General features: G+C 36.4%; 1 protein-coding gene and 1 pseudogene across 1 annotated transcript in view; one reads left to right on the forward strand and one right to left on the reverse strand.

The window, feature by feature from the left end:
- The window catches only part of LOC118840229, a 75150-nt pseudogene extending 62768 nt beyond the window's left edge, over window positions 1-12382 (reverse strand).
- The window catches only part of GABRG3 (gamma-aminobutyric acid type A receptor subunit gamma3), an 882331-nt gene that overhangs the window by 634420 nt on the left and 228420 nt on the right, over window positions 1-19491 (forward strand). The window lies entirely within an intron of this gene.

The raw sequence follows: 19491 nt of genomic DNA on the forward strand, positions 1-19491 counted from the left end.
AGTTTAATATCTGGCATGGCCAAGCCACCTTCCCTAGCATTTCTTTTCATTAATACCCTAGATATTCTAGACCTCTTGTTCTTCCAGATGAATTTTGTTATTGTTTTATTCAGCTCTGTAAAATAATTTTTGGTAGTTCGATTGGAATGGCACTGGATAGATAGATTAATTTAGGTAAAATTGTCATTTTTATTATATTAGCTCAGCCTAACCTGGAGCAACTTTTTCCGTTTATTTAGATCTGACTTTATTCGCGTGAAAAGTGTTTCATAATTATGTTCATATAAGCCCTGGATTTGTCTTGGCAGATAGACTCCCAAATACTTTATAGTGTCTACAGTAACTTTGAATGGAATTTCTCTTTCTATCTCTTGCTGTTGGGCTTTGTTAGGAATGTATAGGAATGCCAAGGATTTATATGAGTTTATTTTATATCCTGCAACTTTGCTAAAGTTGTTTATTTCAAGTAGTTTTTTACTTGATTCTCTAGGATTCTGTAAGTAAATCATAATATCATCTGCGAAAGTGATAATTTAGTTTCTTCTTTGCCTAATCCAATTCCTTCAATTTCTTTTTCTTCTTTTATTGCTACAGCTAACATTTCTAGTACCAAATTGAATATAAGGGGTGGTAATGGACATCCTTGTTTCACCCCTGATCTTATTGGGAATGCATCTAGCTTATCCCCATTACAAATAATGCTTGTTGATGGTTTTAGGTAGATTCTATTTATAATTGTAAGGAAGAGTCCATTTATTCTTACGCTTTCTAGTGTTTTTAATAGGAATGGATGCTGTATTTTGTCAAAGGTTTTTTTCTGCGTCTATTGAGATGATCATATGGTTTCTGCTAGTTTTGTTGTCGGTATGGTCAATTATGCTAATAGTTTTCCTAATATTGAACCAGTCTTGTATTCCTGGAATAAATGCTACCTGGTCATAGTGTACTATTCTTGTGATAAGTTGCTGCAATCTTTTTGCTACTATTTTATTTAAAATTTTTGCATCAATATTCATTAGGGAAATTGGTCTATAATTTTCTTTCTCTGTTTTGACTCTACCTGGCTTGGGTATTAGTACCATATATGTGTCAGAAAAAGAATTTGGTAGGACTCCTTCTTCAACTATTTTCCCAAATAGCATACAAAGTATTGGAATTAGTTGTTCTTTAAATGTTTGATATAATTCACATGTAAAACCATCTGGCCCTGGAGATTTTTCCCTAGGCAGTTCATTGATGGTTTGCTCAATTTCTTTTTCTGAGATGTGGTTATTTAGAAATTTTACTTCCTCTTCTGTTAACTGGGGCAATTTATGATTTTGTAGATATTCATCCATATCCCTAAGGTTGTCAAATTTATGGGACTACAATTGGGCTGAATAATTCCTAAGTATTGTTTTGATTTCCTCTTCATTAGAGGTGAATTCACACTTTTCATTTTTGATACTGGTCATTTGATTTTCTTCTTTCTTTTTTTTAATCAAATTGACCAAAGGTTTATCAATTTTATTGGCTTTCTCATAAAACCAGCTCTTTGTCTTATTTATTAATTAAATAGTTTTCTTTGTTTCAATTTTATTAATCTCTCCTTTGATTTTGAGTATTTCTAATTTGGTATTTAATGGGGGATTTTCAATTTGATCTTTTTCTAGCTTTTTAGCTGTATGCCCAGGTCATTGATCTCCTTTTTCTTTATTTTATTCATGTAAACATTTAGAGATATAAATCTTCCCCTAAGAACTGCTTTTGCTGCATCCCATAAGTTTTGGTATGTTGTTTCATTATTGTCATTCTCTTGAATGAAGTTATTAATTGTTTCTCTGATTTGTTCTTTGGCTCACTCATTCTTTAGAATTAGATTATTTAGTTTCCAATTAATTTTTAGCTTATTTTTCCATGGTTCTTTATTACAAATAATTTTTATTGCAACACGATCTGAAAAGGATGCTTTGACTACTTCTTCCTTTCTGCACTGAATTGTGAGGTTTTTATGCCCTAGCACATTGTCAATTTTTGAGTATGTGCCATGTACCACTGAGAAGAAAGTATATTCCTTTTTATCCCCATTCAGTTTTCTCCAGAGGCCTATCACATCTGCCTTTTCTAAAATTCTGTTCACCTCCTTAACTTCTTTCTTATTTATTTTGAGGTTAGATTTATCAAGTTCAGAGAGGGGGAGGTTGAGGTCTCCCAATATTATAGTTTTCGTGTCTATTTCTTCCTGTAACTCCCTTAACCTCTCCTCTAAGAATTTGCATGCCATACCACTTGGTGCATAAATGTTAAACAATGATATTGCTTCATTGTTTACAGTGCCTTTTAGCAGGATGTAGTGTCCTTCCTTATCTCTTTTAATTAAATCTATCTTTACTTTTGCTTTGTCTGAGATTAGGATTGCTACACCTGCTTTTTTTGCTTTAGCTGAAGCACAATATATTTTATGCCAGCCTTTTGCCTTTAACCTGTGTGTATCCCCTGTTTTATATGTGTTTCTTGTAAACAGCATGTTGTAGGTTTATGGTTTTTAATCCATTCTTCTATCTGTTTCCATTTAATGGGAGAGTTCATTCCGTTCACATTCACAGTAATGATTTCTACCTGTGTCTTTTTCTCCATCCTATTTCCCCCCTGTTTATGCTTTTATTTCTCCCTTTCCCCTTCCACTCCTCAACAAATTTTTGCTTTTGACTACCGCTTTCCTCAGTTTTCCCTCCCGCTTGATTTCCCTCATTTATCTTATAGTTTTCCACTTGCTACTTCTTCCCTCCTTTCTGACCACTCCCCTCCCTTTTTTCCTCCCTTCCCCTCCTACTTCCTGTAGGACAAGTTAGATTTCTATACTTATCAGGGTATGTTATTCCCTTCTTGAATCAGATCTGATGACAGTAAAGCTCAAATACTGCTCCTCTCCCTCCCTTATTTTCCTCTACTACAATGTGTTTTCATGCCTCCTCATTTGATGTCATTTACCCTTTTCTATTACCTCCTTACCTCTTCTCCCATAACCCTCCCTTTACATCTCTTAATCATGTTTTTTATCTTTATATCAGTTATTTTATACAGACTTTCACAGTCTGTGTGTATCCCTATTAAATTGTCATAATAGCTGTACTATTCTCAAGATTAACATATATATGTGTATGTATATGTATATATACATAAGATGATATAGTCCTATATGAGGATGTAAATAATTTGCCCTTGTTGATTAATAAGGTTTTTGTGGTTTTTTCCCCCTATTTACCTTTTTATGTCTCTCTTGAGTTTTGTATTTGAAGATCAAATTTTCCATTCAGTTCTGGCCTTTTCATAAGGAAGGTCTGGAATTCCCTTATTTCATTGAATATCCATCTCCTTGCCTGAAAAACTATGCTTCATTTTGCTGGGTAGTTGTTCCTTGGTTGTTTTCCTAGCTCCTCTGCCCTTTGGAATATCATATTCCAATCTCTCCTGTCATTTCATGTGGAAGCTGAGAGATCCTGCGTGATCCTGACTTTGAATTGTTTCTTTTTGGCTGCTTGCAGTATTTTCTCCTTGACTTTGTAATTGTGCAATTTGGCTATAATATTTCTTGGTGTTTTCAGTTTGGAATCTCTTTCAGGGGGTGATCAGTGAATTCTTTCAATGACTATTTTGCCCTCTGGTTCTAGGACCTCTAGGAAGTTATCTTTGATAATTTCTTCTAAGGCACTATCATGGCTCTTTTTTCATCATGAATTTCTGGTATACCACTAATTCTTAAATTGTCACTCCTGGATCAATTTTCCAGGTCAGTTGTCTTCTAATCATATATTTCACATTTTTTTCTATTTTTTTCCTTCTTTACATTTTGTTTCACTACTTCTTTATGCCTCATAGTGTCATTAGATTCCACTTGCTCAATTCTAATTTTTAATGAGTTGCTCTCTTCACTTTGCTTTTGAGTCTCCTTTTCTATTTGGTTGATTTTACCTCTCAGGGTGTCATTTTCTCTATTTAGATTCTGAATCTCCATAGCCATTTAGCCAATCTTAATTTTTAAGGACTTGATTTCATCAGTGTTTTTTTTTTCCATTTTTTCCATTTTTTCTTTTACCTCCCTAATTTAGTTTTTAAAATCTTCTTTTAACTCTTCCAGTAATGCTTTTTGGGTTTGATACCTGTTCACATTCCCTTTTGAGGTATCAGATGTGGGTATAGTGTCACTGCCATCTTCTTCCAAGTTGACATTTTGATCATGCCTGTCTCCATAAAAAGAATCAATGGTCCTCATTTTTTTGTGTTCTTCTTCATGCTGGTTAGCCTTTGCCTGGCTTTACAAGGAATTTCTGTTTTTGTGGCTCAGGGTTCTCTGTCCCAGGTTTCTCATTCTGGGACCTGTGAGTCTAGTTATTGGATTTCTGAATTATAGCCTTCAGTTCCCTGAGGTATGGGGGAGGGGTCTGGCTGCCTGAAGTCTCCTTTATCCCTGGGGTTGCTCTCCAGCACTGTTGCTCTTCAGCAATGGTCTCAGCTGTTTGTTGTTTGTGCTGGTATCTGGCACTTCCCCTGGGGGAGCAAGGGTACATCTGGGCTCCTGGTGTTGACCCCTGCTTCCTCTGCCCCTCTGGGACTCAGGAACTCCCACTGCTCAGCCACCTAAGCCCCATTTCTGTCTCCTCTATTCCAGTGTTTTTTTCCCGAGTAGTTCTCTGGGTCAGGGGGTGAGGGATTATAGCCATTTACCTGGTCATTATGTCTCCCAGAAGTTCAAGAAGATATGTTTCATGCCTTTGAGCTGCAAGCCTTAGGAGTTGATGTCTTAAGGCTGGTGGTATTGTGCTGTCACCTCTCGTTGCTTCCACAGACTGCCATCCTGTGTTGGGAGGCCTGGGGATCTCCACCAGTTTGGGGCACCCAGCTTTCTCCCAGCCTGTCTCCCACATTGGTTTCTGCAGCTGCTTCCACTTTGGTGCTGTCTGGAGCAGCTCGGCATGTCTAGCGCTCTTCCAGCCTACAGATTCTTCTTGTTGACCTTTCGGCCTTTCCTAGCTTGGAAATTTACCTTACCCAGACTGCTTGTGGTTTCTAACTCTCTCAAATCTGCTCAGATTCAATTTTTTATAGGAATCTGACAGAACTCGTGAGAGAGCTCTGGTTAGATGCTGTTTTCACAGGGCCATCTTGGCTCTGCCCCCCTGTATTCTGTTTCTTAGGGAAAAAGTATGACTTCCCTAGTTATGATATTTTCACATATTCCAGCAGAAATATTGATGGCATGAAGCAGTCAAGAAGCATTTATTTTAAAATCCCTGCAATATGTTAGGTACTGTCCTAGGCTTTGAGAAAACAAAGACAAAAAATGAAATTGTCCCAGTCTTTAAGAAGCTTACATTGTATTAGGAGTAATCACATACATATGCAAATATAGATGAAATACATAAAAAACAAATACAAGTTAATGTGTGAGAGTGTACTACCAGATAAGAGAATCAGCACGTACAAAATTGTACGTGAGCTGAGTTTTGAAGAAAACAAGTGACTTTAAGAAAATCATGAGGAACAGTCAACACAAGTAAGAAGAGGTAGAATAAACAAGCTTTGCAAGTGATTAGATGTGTGGAGTGAGTCAGAGTGAAGAATCAAAGATGACTTATGAACCTAGCTTATAAACCTAGGAGAATGGAAGTATGGTGGTGCCCTAGACAGAACCAAGGAAGTTTAGAACGGGAGTGGTTTCTTAGAGTGAAAATTAATTCTTATTTGGAATTGTTGAGTTTGAGTTGCTTCCATAATATTCATTATGGAATATCCAATAGGCATTTGGGAATGAGAGACTTGGGATGAGAAGAGAAAGTACAGCTAGATATAGAGATATAAGTATTGTATAAGAGATATAAGAGATAAAGAGATATAAGAAAGAGGTGAACAGGACCTAGGATAGAGCTTTGGGCTATTCCCACAATTAAATATTTATATTTGTTATATCAACATTCATAGATTCCCTGAAATAAAAATCTTTAATAGCCTTCTGATTTATATTATTAAAATTTTGGAAAGTGCATAACATAAAGTGTTATTTTTGCCTGGCTTATTTGCATTTTCTTAGGCTAAAAGGGAAAAGGGAGGAATGGATAAAATGAAATTTTGAAGCATGAGGGATTGGATGGGGGTGTGGAGAAAATTTTAGTAGGAGCCAATAGGGTTTTCTCCCCTCTTAATATCACATCATGTAGATTTTTGTATACAAAACTGAATACTCTGATTAGCCCTTAATGTGCAACATAATTCATTTGGGATACATTGGTTCTAGACTTAATTAGCAGTGTAAAGTGCACTGTCTCTTTAAGCCCTTTTAATGTCAAACAATTTAATAATGACAAGGGATGAAAAAAATGTTTTTGTGTAAAAGAAAAGATTTATATTAAGTCTCAAATGACTCAAGATATTGCCACTGTTATAGATAATATGTTGTTATCTAAAATGAGTGGGAAAAGAACTTTGCTTTAATATACAATGCTACTATATGTACGTAAAGAAAACACAGCTGTCAACCAGGATTTGGACAGTTTGTGACAGAAAATGATCTGTAATATAAATATAAAGATTAAAATCTTTTTGAATGATGCTCAAGTGGAAACAATCTGATATCTCAAAGAGGCAGATAATGATTTTTTCATTTATAGGAAACTAGATAAATAAGAGCACAAAGAAATACAGTTTCAAGGACACCAAAGAGATGTTTAATAAGATTGAAGCCTTGTGAGCTACAGAGCATTTTGGTACCTCAGGTTATTTGCATGTGTATATGTCTATATCTATATCTATATCTATATCTACATATCTATATATGTATCTGTATCTATCTGAATTTGTGTATCCTGGTTAGAAGACAGTGTCAATCCAAGATTTGTAGTGAACTTAATTATGATTGGATATCTTAGCATCCAGATGAGTGAAAAACTGATGGGGCATTATAGCCCAAAAATAGTTTGATGAGCTCTGTAGTTTTCTGAATTAAATGGAGCTGGTAGTCACATTAAAATCTGGCACTTTCTAAGCACCTTTTAAAAGGATGATGGTAAATTAAAAGAGCTTGTAAATACTAAGTTTAAGTAAGGAAGAGAAAAGGATTTCCTCAGCTCAGGAGTGGTGAGGATTAATAGTCAAGAAATGATCGTAGATGTAATTTTATAGTACATATGTTCCTGAATAGAGAAATAATATGGATGCCTGCGGTTCAGAGCTTAGTGTTACTAACCCATATGGGTTTTCCTTCCTCATGTGCTTGCCTGCCACATTTCTGCAAATATGTGACCGTTCTTCAGTCTCAACACTGAGGATATTGGAGGGAGAATGTAATCCACTGATTGACAGTATAATGTTTTCTGATATACTTTCTTATTTATGTATATGCTTTAACATATTACTATCTACAATACTGTTATTTTTTCTTTTGATTCATTGTTGATGAAGCAGTTTTGTTTAAGATGTAAAACCATCCATACTATGAATGGCTGATTTTTTAAATATCTTGAACTAGTCAGGTATGTTACCTTGTAAGTGCTAGATTGTATAGATAAATAAAAACACACTACAGTGGGGCTCAAGAGCAAAAATTTTGAGTTTGGAAGGTATATTTCTCCATAACAAGGTTGCTCTTAGGTCCCTGAGAACATTTGAACGTAATTGTATGGTGGTGGTCTATCTCTTGGAACCTATGCTGTTTCTATGAGGACAGGTTGAAGTGAGCAACTCAACTCAGAGTAATGAACACCGACTCACCTGAGGGAGAGGTCTGAGGCTCTCAATGTGGCCCATATCTTATCACCTACTCCAACAATGCCACTTTTTGTGTTACACTGTTATATAAGTAATCAAAGTCACAGCTTCTTCACCTAGGTTTGGACATATTGGTGAGCAAATATTTGCAATAAATAAATGGAAGTTCAGAAAAGTGGCTCTCTGTATGTATACACACACATATGTGTGTGTATATATATATATATATATACATACATATGTCTATGTCTGTATATACATATGTCTATATGTCTGTATGTGTACATGTGTGTGTATATTGAAAGAGAGCCACTTTTCTGAATGTATTTACATACCTACATGCATATTTACATACACATATTTTGTTGTTGTTGTTGAGATGTTTTAGTCACATCAGACTCTTTGTGACTCTATTTGGAGTTTTCTTGGCTAAGACACTGGAATGGTTTGCCCTTTTCTTCTCCAGCTCATGTCATAGTTGGGGAAGCTGAAGCAAACAGGGTTAAGCACCTTGCCCAGGGTCACATATCTAATAAGTGTCTGAGGCCAGATTTGAACTCAAGGAGAAGAGTCTTCCTGACCTAGCCCAGCCCTTTATCTACTGCACCATCTAACTGCCCACATACCTCCATATGTACACACATACATAATCATAATTTTAAGTTCATATGTCACTTAGGCTGTTCTATTGTTGCATGAAAATCAAGTTCATAGTGAATGCCTTTGTAAGAAGAATAAATCTTGGTTATGTATCTCAGCAGAAAAGTAAAGAGTCTAATTGCTGAAATGAAAGGTCCCAAGGGATCAGATTTTGTCTCTGAAATTTAATTTGTATAAAAACCACATAGCTGAATTATGTTTGTGAACCTCACTGTGTGCTTCATTTTGGTGTTAATATGATCTTAGGTCAAGTCTTTTGCTTAAATATCCCTAGGCAAATATAATTTGACTTCAAGTAATCATAGGGCCATTGTATTGTAATGACAGGAAATAACACAAAATAACAATTGCGAAGGAAAAATCTTTTTTTCCAGTACACAAAATTGTCTCTACAGCTTTTGTAAATATAATTAAGGATATTATTAAAATTGTGATTTGTGAAAATTGGAGAGCATTGATGGAGTAGAGGTATAAAACCTGGGATGCTTCTGGGCTTAGGAAGGTCACAGGATCATTTTGTTCTATAAGAACAGTGAGAATCATTGAAATCTACAGAACTTCATCACCAATGCTAGGGATACTTTCCTCATAGATATTCTATGATCAAGGGACCATGGTGAAGCACTGATGTGCTGTAAGGACTTCATGTTTATGGCCTATTAATGATAAGCAACATTTTAGGCTGAGATGCAACTTCCTCCAAAATTTATTTAGACCTAGTAAAATCCATCATAATTAAGCTCATTTCACAAAATTATTGCAAACATAACTGAAGATGACCATGTAACCTAACTATGGAAATAATTTGGGGCACTGAGTAGTTTATGTCAATATATCAGGAAAAATTCCAGCTTCAATTATTACTAATATAGTATTGTATCAATAAGGCAAGATTCATGACCTCAGGGATGACCACAAACATGCCTCTATGGTTCAGAATCACAAAGTATGAAAAACTCTATAGGTAGGAGGCAGAGGAAATATAACATTTATTTAGATACCAGAGTATCAAATACCAAGACCAATAACCCCAATTTGATACAGCAGTAATTATATTCCAAAACCAGTAAGCTGACCTCAACGTAGCAACAAGGAAATTGTAACACAGTAGTATAGCAAGGACCCAAGTCATCCTGTACGCTTACCCCCTGCTAGGGCCTTCCCATAAAGAATCACTAATAGATCCTGTCTGCTTGCCTGTTTGCTCTCCTACAGTTCTGAAAGCCCTTGGATTTCTCATAGTCCTTGCAGTCTTTTGGATTCTCTGGATTCACAGTTCTCCAATCTCTCAATGCTGTAGATTCTCAGCTATTTGATCTCCACAATTCTCTTGTCTGCAGTCTCCACTCTGGAGTCTCTCTCAATGCTGGCTCTCTCTCAATGTCTGCTCTCCAACGCCCTCTTGGTGTCTGCTGCCTCAATGTCTTCTTGCCGTTTGCTTCTCAGTTCTGCTTCTCTCACATTCTGAGTTCTCTTTATATACACTTCTAGCTGTCATCTGATTGACTAGAACTCAGATCTCTGATTGGCTGAATTCATGAACAACTGATTGGCAAGAACTCAGGGCACATACAATTGGCTCTGGTCTAAGCACCTCCCCTTCAGGCCCTGAGGGCTTCACACCTCTCACAACCTAATTAGCAAAAGGGTGTGAGTCTGGGGCCTTGCATCTAGCAAGTGAAGGGTGTAAGTAAAGGCCCTATTGAATGAGCGGGGAAGATCTTTAATCATATTAACACCACAAGTAAACATAATGAAGTGTTTCCTCAAAGGAAGAGGAGGGTAGAAATATCTGAAAGAGGGCAAAAGAAGAAAAGGGGAGAAAAAAAAGAAAAGAGAAAGAGGAGACAGGAGAGGGAGAAGGAAAGGAAGAGAATAGGGAGGGCGAAGAGAGAGGAGAGGAAGAAAGGGACAAAGAAAACACTGGATAAGGAGAAAAAGAGAGGGAGAGAGAAGAGAGGTTGAAAGAGAACAAGAGAGAGGGGGAGAGAAAGTGTGAAAGGAGGGAGGGAGAAAGAGAAAACAAGAGAGAGGGAATAAAAGATAAGAGAAAAAAGAAAAGGAAGCAAGGAAGGGAGGGAGGGAGGGAGGAAAGTCAGAATAAGGGTTAGAGTTTGCAGAGATATATAGGAAAGACATGAGAATGATGTGTCTGTTAGTTACTAATAATCATTTTCATGGTCACTTTGTCATTTAATAATACAAGAAAGAACAGTGAAAAAGAAATCTTGAAAAAAGCAATTTTCATCCTGCCTACTTTCCTTACAGATTTTTCTCTCAGAATTGTCTTATTTCATGTTCAATTATTAGAATATATGTAGAAATAGAATCATAAAGATCTCTTCTGAGATTCATTTTTTTCATCATTAGCATGGGGCTAAGACATGCCCTTCCTCAAAGGGATATTTTGAGAATCAAATAAGATAATTTTATAATTTAAAGGCCCTGAATAAATGTAACTTAAAAAATTTAAATTTAGGAATAGTAAAAATTCTCTGTCCCCCTTTGTCATGCTTATTTTTTTAAATAAGTCATGTTCTAGACTAATGCTACTGAGATGCCCATAATCCTGAACATGTCAAATCATAGGTTGAAGGGCATTGACACAGTATATACAAACATCTTTTAAATCTTTATTTATAGAGCTATAGTTCTATCTTGCTCATGGATTAAGTCTTCTTTGAGGTTATAAATATTTTCTACTTTTGTTTCACCTAGACTTTCCTTTGAGGTAAGCAGGTCATCAAAGACTCCTGATTTAATCTAAGAAACAAAGGCCAGACTCATCAAGGTCACTTGATTCAATAAGTGCTCCAAAAGAGAAAACAGTAAAAAAAAAATCCCACCTTAATTACTAATACAATTGGTTGTTGTCTTTCATGCTCAAAGAGGACCAAAATGAAGTCACTATGTTGGGTTCAAAATAGAGTGTGTCTGACTGTGGCTGATTAGACAAATGTGAGCTGGGAAGGTTCTACCACAGGTTAGGCACAGAGAGTCCATATAACATTTTAAATGGAGATTTTTGAATTTGTGCATCTCACCATTTTTTTTAATCTACTGCAATTTTGCTTTGCTTATAGAGCAAGGGCCCTTATTTCATGCAGCCACAACATTCTGGGCAGTCCTGTGCAGTTTTTGCCATATTTCACAATCAATTCTGAAGTTCTTCAGAGTGACCAGGAGAGTATCCTTGTATCACATCTTCTAACCTTTGTATGAACACTTGCCTTGTGTGAACTTTCTGAAAAATAGTCTTTTAGGGAAATGTGCATTTGGCAGTCAAACAACATGGTCAGCACATTGGAGTTGCACTCTGTAGAGTTTGAATGCTTGGCAGTCCAGCTTGTAAAAGGACTTGAGTGCCTTATCTTGTTAAGTAATCTTCAGAATTTTTCTAAGACAATTGAAATGCAAGCAATTCAGTTTCCTGGCATGGCTCTGGTATACTGTTTATGTTTCACATGTACACAATAATGAGTTCAGCATAATGCCTCTGTGGACCTTCATTTTGGTAGGCAGCTTAATACCTCTTCTTTCCCCCACTTTCCTTCAGAGCCTCCCAAACACTCATATAGATCTGGCAATGTGTATATCAACTTCATAATCTATGTGTACATCCCTGGAAAGTATACTGCTAAAGTAAGTGAGTTTATCCACATCATTTAAAATTTCTGCATTTACTGTAATGTATGGTTCCATGTACAGATGATGTGGTGCTAGCTGGTGGAGAAACGGTTTTCTTGGTGTTGTCAGACCAAAATGAGCACAGATTATTGGCAGACAGTTGATCCATACTGTTTTCCATTTCAGCTTCAGAGGCTACACTGAGTGGACGATCATCTCTGAACAAAAAGTCATATACTAACTCTCCCTCCACTTTAGTCTTGGCTTGCAACCTTTTCCAGTTAAATAATTTACTGTCAGTGTGGTAGCTGACCTTGGTGCCATTTTTAACCTTGTTGAAGGAGTCTAGCAACATTGTAGAAAACATCATGCAAGCTCACAGCCATCTTCACTCCATTAGTGATTGGGGAAGTATGAGAATATTGTGCATTATCTAGAACCCATGAAGATGTGCCATCATGGAAGAGGCGTACAATATTGCTGAACTTCCCCAGGAACCAAATTTTGCCATGATCTTCCATAAGCCCTCATGACTGACAATATTAAAGACCATGAACAGATTGATAAATATTGTGTACAAACCTCTGTTCTGCTCCTTGAATTTCTTCTGGAGTTTTTCAGTAGCACACAATGTATCAACCATGTCTCAGCCCTTTCTAAAGTCACACTGGTTCTCAGGTAGATAAGCATCTCTCATGTGAAGGATCAACTTATTAAGGAGGGCTCAGGCAAGAATCTTGCCAGAAGTGACTAAGAGAGAGATCCCTGGCCCCCATGTTTATCACAGGACAACATATTTCTCTTTCCTTTATAGTGATGGACAATGGAGGCATCCTTGAATTGCTGGGGGAATAACCTTCTCTTGACACATAACCTGGAAGATTTCAATCGGCTTTTGTATGAGTAGTGGACCCACTGCGTTATAAAACATAGCTGCAATAGAATCAGCCTCAGGTGCTTTGGCACACAAGAAGAGCCTAATGGCTTTCAAAACATCTTTTTTAGTTGGAAGTTTGGCTATAAAGGGATTGCCTTCAAAGTGAGGTAAAGGGTCAGTGACTTCAGCATTAATTGCTGGTGCTCTACTGAGAATGCTATGGAAATGTTCAGCCCATCTCTCCAAGATCATGTTGTTATCACTAATCAATATGGCTCCATTAGAACTGAGTAGTTGAGATGCACCATAGCTCTTTAGCCTATAAGTAGTCATCAGGGCATCATAAAAATGCTTTGGATGGTTTCTATAATCATAAAACTGAATTTACTCTGCCTTCTTACTGAGCCAAGAATCCTACATCTCTCTAAGCTTTGCTTGCACTTTAATTTTGATGGACTTAAATGCTCCCTTCTTAGAAACTGACAAACTATCCTTCTGGTAAACCTTGTGGAGTTCTCATTTTTCATCTAGCAGCTTCTGAATATCCTCATCATTTTTGTCAAACTAATATTGATATTTGTGAGTGTTCTGGCTCAGATGAATAAATGTAGTGCTATATATGAAATCTCTGAAAGCTGCCCACTCCTTTTCTGCTCCACTGTTGTGAAGTGTGCATTGGCTCAGCTTTTCCTCCAAGTTAGTAATAAACTAATCATGCTCAGAGAAGTGCTCTAATCTGTTGACAATAAACTTTCTGGTAGTTGTCTTGTCTTGGGGTTGCCACTTTTTTTTAATGTGAATGTATAGCTTTGAAAGGATGAGTTTATGATCAGTCCAGCATTCTGCACCACACATCACCTTTGTCATTCTCACATCTTGTCTGTCTCTTCTTCTTACAATGACATAATCTATTAAGCACTGTTTGCTACAAGGACTAATCCATTAAGTTTTTTGTGTTTAGATAAACAGACAGTGTTGGTGATGAGAAAGTCACAAGTCACACAAATCTTCAGTAATAAATGACCATTGCTGTTGCTGTTTCCAACTCCATTCCTCCCAAAGACTCTCTATCATATCTAATAGTTTATGCCTACCCTTTGCATTAAAGTCACCCAGAATTACAAGCTTGTCCTCTTTCAATACATTGATGATGAGGGTCTCCAGGTCTTAATATTTTTTTTTTCTTTGACCTCATCAGGGTTCATCACGGTGGAAGTATATGCTACCATTTTTTGATCTCTATGTATAATACAGGAATTTGTCATCTATCATTTTATAAAGATGTCCTTACTCTATAGGTTACTCTATATTTGCTATTTTTTAATCAGAAATGACACATTGCACAGTACTTAACCATTTTGTTGCATAAACTGAATTAATCAAGCTATTGAAAGTCCTTAAGGGTAATCTTTCTCTAATGTCTATTATATAGAGCTAGATGGCACAGAGGATAGAGTGCTAGGCCTGGACTTAGGAAGAATCCTCTTCATAAGTTCAAATTTGGCCTCAGACACTTACTAGCAAGTTACTTAACCCTGTTTGCCTCAGTTCCTCAATTGGCAAAATAAGCTGAAGAAAATAGCAAACCACTAAAGTATCTTTGTGAAGAAATACTCAAAAGGGGTTACAGAGAATCAGACAGGACTGAAAAATGACTGAACGACAGCAAATGCCTATTGTCAACGGCTCAGTCTAATATGGCTATCATAAACCTTATCCAGTTAAAAATACTCATGACTTAATCTAAATTTGCATCACTTGATAATTTTCTAGATAGTTCTTTATCCTCATATCATTGATTGAATTCATGTGGCTACCATGAATGTAGGATATTTTGATTCTATCCTTAGATCTTAGCCATTTCATAGGCTTTCTTAGGGGAAAAAAGCAAAAAAAAAAAGCCTTTTTGTTTACATTCAACAAATCCACTTATAGAAACCTGTTGTTAGCCTTTTACTATTACTCTTTAAAGTGACATCTTTTTCTTCCAAAATTAATTCTATACATATGAAAACAAATCAGCTAGTAAGAAGCAAAGCCAAGAAAGGGTCCTAGATTCTCTGATTCTAAATGCAGTGAATCATGTACTGTACCATTCTGAAGGGAACTTTATAAAGTTACAAATTTAGAGCTAGAAATGATTATAAAGACTATCTAGCCCAACCTCTCATTTTATACTTAAGGAAAGCAAGAATTAGAATGCTTAAGCAACATGCCTATGGTATCAGAAATGAATTTAAGCATGTTGTTTTTACTTTTTTGTTCTATGTATATTACTATTCACTATGCTAGACTAACTCTTTTTGTTGTTAGATTTATATGATTATAGAAGACGGCTGCTGGAAAGCAGGGACTTTTGTGACTCCCCACCCCCCGCCCCAGGTCCCTCCAAACACCTATAAAAATGGCTCCGAACAAATTCTAGAACTGCAGAACCCACAGAATAGCAGAGGGAAGCAGGGCTCCAGCCCCAGACAGTCTGGATGGTCACTGGGTAAGGTCTATCACACAGAACTGGGAGCAGAGTGGAGCAGAGCCCAGCATGAGCCACGCCTGGACCAACCAGACCGCGAGCCAGGCAGAACAGGCCCTAGCACCCTGAATCAGAGAGCTGTGGCAGTTACCAGACTTCTCAACCCACAAGCACCAAAGACAACAGAGAAGGTTAGTGGGAAAAGCTGCAGGGACAGAGTGAAAGGAGTTCGAGGTGCAGCCACTGCCCCAGTGTCAGAGGAGTTGATGCAGCTCTGAGGCTGCTTACAGAGCTACAGCTGCAGTTGCTTCTGGCCCCAGGCCCACCTGGTGGGAGGAATTAAGTGGCAGATCTGAGCAGGAGTGCAAACAGTTGGTTTACTGCAGAGAAGGAACTAGAAGTCAGTATCCTTTTCCTATCTGAAAAACTTCCTTAGGCAGAAACAATATGTAAGTAGAAGTTATGTTGAATATGAAGGCATAGTGTCAAGGCAAAGAAGCAATTATTTTAGTCATGTTCAACTCATTGTGATCCCATTTAGAGTTTTCTTGGCAAAGATACTGGAGTGGTTTGCCATTTTATAGGTGAGGAAAATGAGGCAAACAAAGTTACATGACTTGCCTAGTAAGCTAGTATTTGAGGCTAGATTTGAACTCAGGAACATAAGTCTTCCTGATTCCAAGGCCGGCTCTCTTATCTTTTGTACCTCATGTTTGTTAGTTCAAATATCAGTTTCCTCATCTGTAAAATGAGATGGAGAAGAAAATGGCAAACCACTCCAGTATTTTTGCCAAGACACCCCCAAAGGGGGTTATGAAGAATCATACAGGACTGAAAAACAACTGACAGAGTAAGGGAAGGACTACAAATATATTAAAATCCCATTAAGGTTGTTAGCTTATTCTTCACTAGTACAAAGTATTTGGAATCAGAGGACCAGGATCAAATCTCAGCTCTATTACTTACTATCTGGGAATCCTGAGGCAAATTATTTCAATTCCTTGGGTTTCAAGTTCCTCATGTGTAAATTAAGAATGGACAGATATGATGCTAAGATACCTTAATCTGCCTGCTAGATGCCATAGTGGATAAAACACTGGGTCCAGATTCAAGATCTATGTAGAAACTTCCTACCTGCGTAATCTCAGACTAGTCACTTCCACTCTGTCACAGTTTCCTCAACTGTAGTGAGGATAATAATAGCATTTACATATATATGTATGTATAATTCCTATTTATATTTATATAACGTATGTAAATTATATATATATGTTAATGATAATAGCTCACAAAGTTTTTGTGAGGAGCACATGAGATAATTTTCAAGTGTTTAGAAAAGTGCCTAGCACATAGTACATACTTAACAAATATTTGTTCTTCCCTTCTCATACTCTATAGGTCTAGCCAGAATGTTTTTTTTTGTTTTTACTCACATTCAATTCAATTTCATTTCTTTGAAATTTTATATGGTCTGTACCCAGTACCTGGATTGCACTCTCATCATCCTGTTTCTTAGATTCTCATTTCCTTCAAAACTTGGCTTAAGTGCTACCTTCTTCTGAAGTCTTTCTTGATTACTCTACATCTACTAGCATTCTCCCCACAAAAAGATCATTAAATTCACTTTGAATATATTTTATATCCACTTGTTTATGTATATATTGTTGTCTTCCTGCATAGAATATCAGGTCCTTCAGAGAAGGGCCTGTTTCCTTGGGTCCTTAGTGCTTACTGGCACAGAGTCAGCTATTAAGAAGTCCTTGTTGATTGATCATCCTATGATTGAGTTCAACTTTTCTTGTGATTTCATTTGTGCAGATCACAATCGACCTCAATTCTCTTTTATTACTATGCATTTTCTTCCCACCAACATGATAATTGGCCTACCTCCAGAGGAAGCCTCCCTTTAGGCCTTTTAGGATTATTGTGTGGATACTAGTACAGCATTTAGATGGAATTTTCCCGAAGTATTTCTAATGACAATGAGATGTTTTGGGCATTCAAAAAGTATATGCCTCAGTGACTTATTTCTTATTTCTAAGGAGAGAAACATTTTTCTTCTGATGGACACAGTTAAGTATTAATGCATATGGAAATGAAACAAAACCCATCAATTGGAATGGCCCATGATCAGAAAACAATGGGGCTTAATAAATGCTTATCAATGCTATTATCACTAATAAGAGGCAATCTTAGAAATCTTTTATCTCCAGGGGACCTTAAGAATTATTTAGGAAAAATTCCTAGCTTTTAGATAAGAAATCTAAGGCTCAGAGAATTTTCCTAGAACCTCTGTCTCCTAACTCCAAGGGCAGCGCTCTTTCCAAGATATGTACCTGTCCTATCTTAATTATAATGACACATTACATTTATATAGTGCTGTAGAGTATTTGAAAGGCATTCACATATATTATCTAACTTAGTCTTCACAACAGTCCTGTGAAATGTAGAGAACAATGATCATCATCTTGTATTTTCAGATAAGGAAACCAAGACTCAAAAAATAAATGCGTCAATATAAAAAATGGTTATTAAATGCTTCTTATGAGCCCTTCACTATGATAAGCACTGAAAATAAAAATACAAAAAGCCAGACAGTTTCTGTATTCAAAGAGCTTACTCCAGTGGGAACACAACATAGATAGGGGAGCAAGAGTTGGAAGACAGGGGCAGAGAAAGGGCAATGGCTTAGGGATAGCTGGAACTTCATGGTCCTGAGACTGAGTATGATAAGTTGAAAGTTCACCAATCAGAATCCAAAGTCTGATGGGCAGAATTCTAAGTTCCAGTGGCTAGTGTTTTGTACTACTGACTACTAATCTTTCTGTATGCTCTCTCCTTGCTGTTTTTTCATGTAATTCTCTTCTGGTTCTCTTCATACCTATCTGACTCAACTTTCTCAGGATCATCAGCCACGTTTTGTTTCTTAGAGTAAGACTCTGGGGCCCTAGCCTATATTCTCTTTCCTCTATATTCTCTCTCATCAGCTCCCATGGATTTAAATATAATCTTAATGAAAATAATTATCAAATCTACATAATCAATCTAAGACTTAGTTTTCTATTGAGTTCCAGTCTTGTACCTACAACAATCTGTTATACTAAGAACAATATACTCACTCAAAGGATGTTAGTATATTTTATACTGTTCCCCCAAACCCCAAAGCATCAAAAGCAAAACAAACTTATTCATTCCTCACATTTTAGAGAAAAGCCAATGTTTTTCCTAGGATGAGATTTTGAGACTTCACTTCAGAGACTATACTTTAATCCCATTTTTCCCACTATAGAACTGAAACTAATAAAGATTATGCATTTGTAATCAACGGAGTTGAAGGAAACGTGTTCAAGCTTCAATCAGTCACATTTGGAACATGCAATTATAGAATATTTCAAGTTTTCATTATCTTAGCAAAATTTATCTAGGATACAAATTCAATTACAAATAACAAATTAAAACTGAACAGCTAGCACTCAAATCAAAGTACAATTTGTAAGGTTATTTACTTTGATTTCTCTTGCTGGTTAGGGAAGAAGATTCAAAACCAAAGGCCTTATTTTGGATCTCCATGTATTCATTTCTGTGAACTATCAGTCACAGTACATATTTCTTCTGTCACTCATGTTTTGCGTGTGCAAGAAAATGATACAGAAATATATAAATAAATCCATAAATATGGTGACTTGAGAAAATATCGATAACGTTTCTTTGCTTTAAAAAAATAAAATGTGTGTGCCAGTATTTTAAGATTCAGGGACCTACAAGTACAATACTGTTTATTTTATGCAATAAAAAATCATGTAGGGTCTCCTAGTCTTCTAGTAATTTTGTGGCAAGAATAGAGATAGACTTAGAAATTGATATAGAAGCCCAGGAAAACAAGTTCCACTCCCACCTTACTATCAAAATCCCTTACAGTTATTAGAAAGAGTTTAATTCCATCTTTAAAAGCAACACTGTTATCTTATGCCTCACATAATTAAGTTTAAATATAATAATCCAATAATGTAATAGTAAAATGTATTAAAAATAATATAATTATAACAGCACTTATAGTGAACAGTAATAACAGCATAGCAACAATATTGATAATAATAGAGAACTTACTGGTATC

Source organism: Trichosurus vulpecula, chromosome 2, assembly GCF_011100635.1.
Source record: "Trichosurus vulpecula isolate mTriVul1 chromosome 2, mTriVul1.pri, whole genome shotgun sequence".
NCBI lineage: Eukaryota > Metazoa > Chordata > Mammalia > Diprotodontia > Phalangeridae > Trichosurus > Trichosurus vulpecula.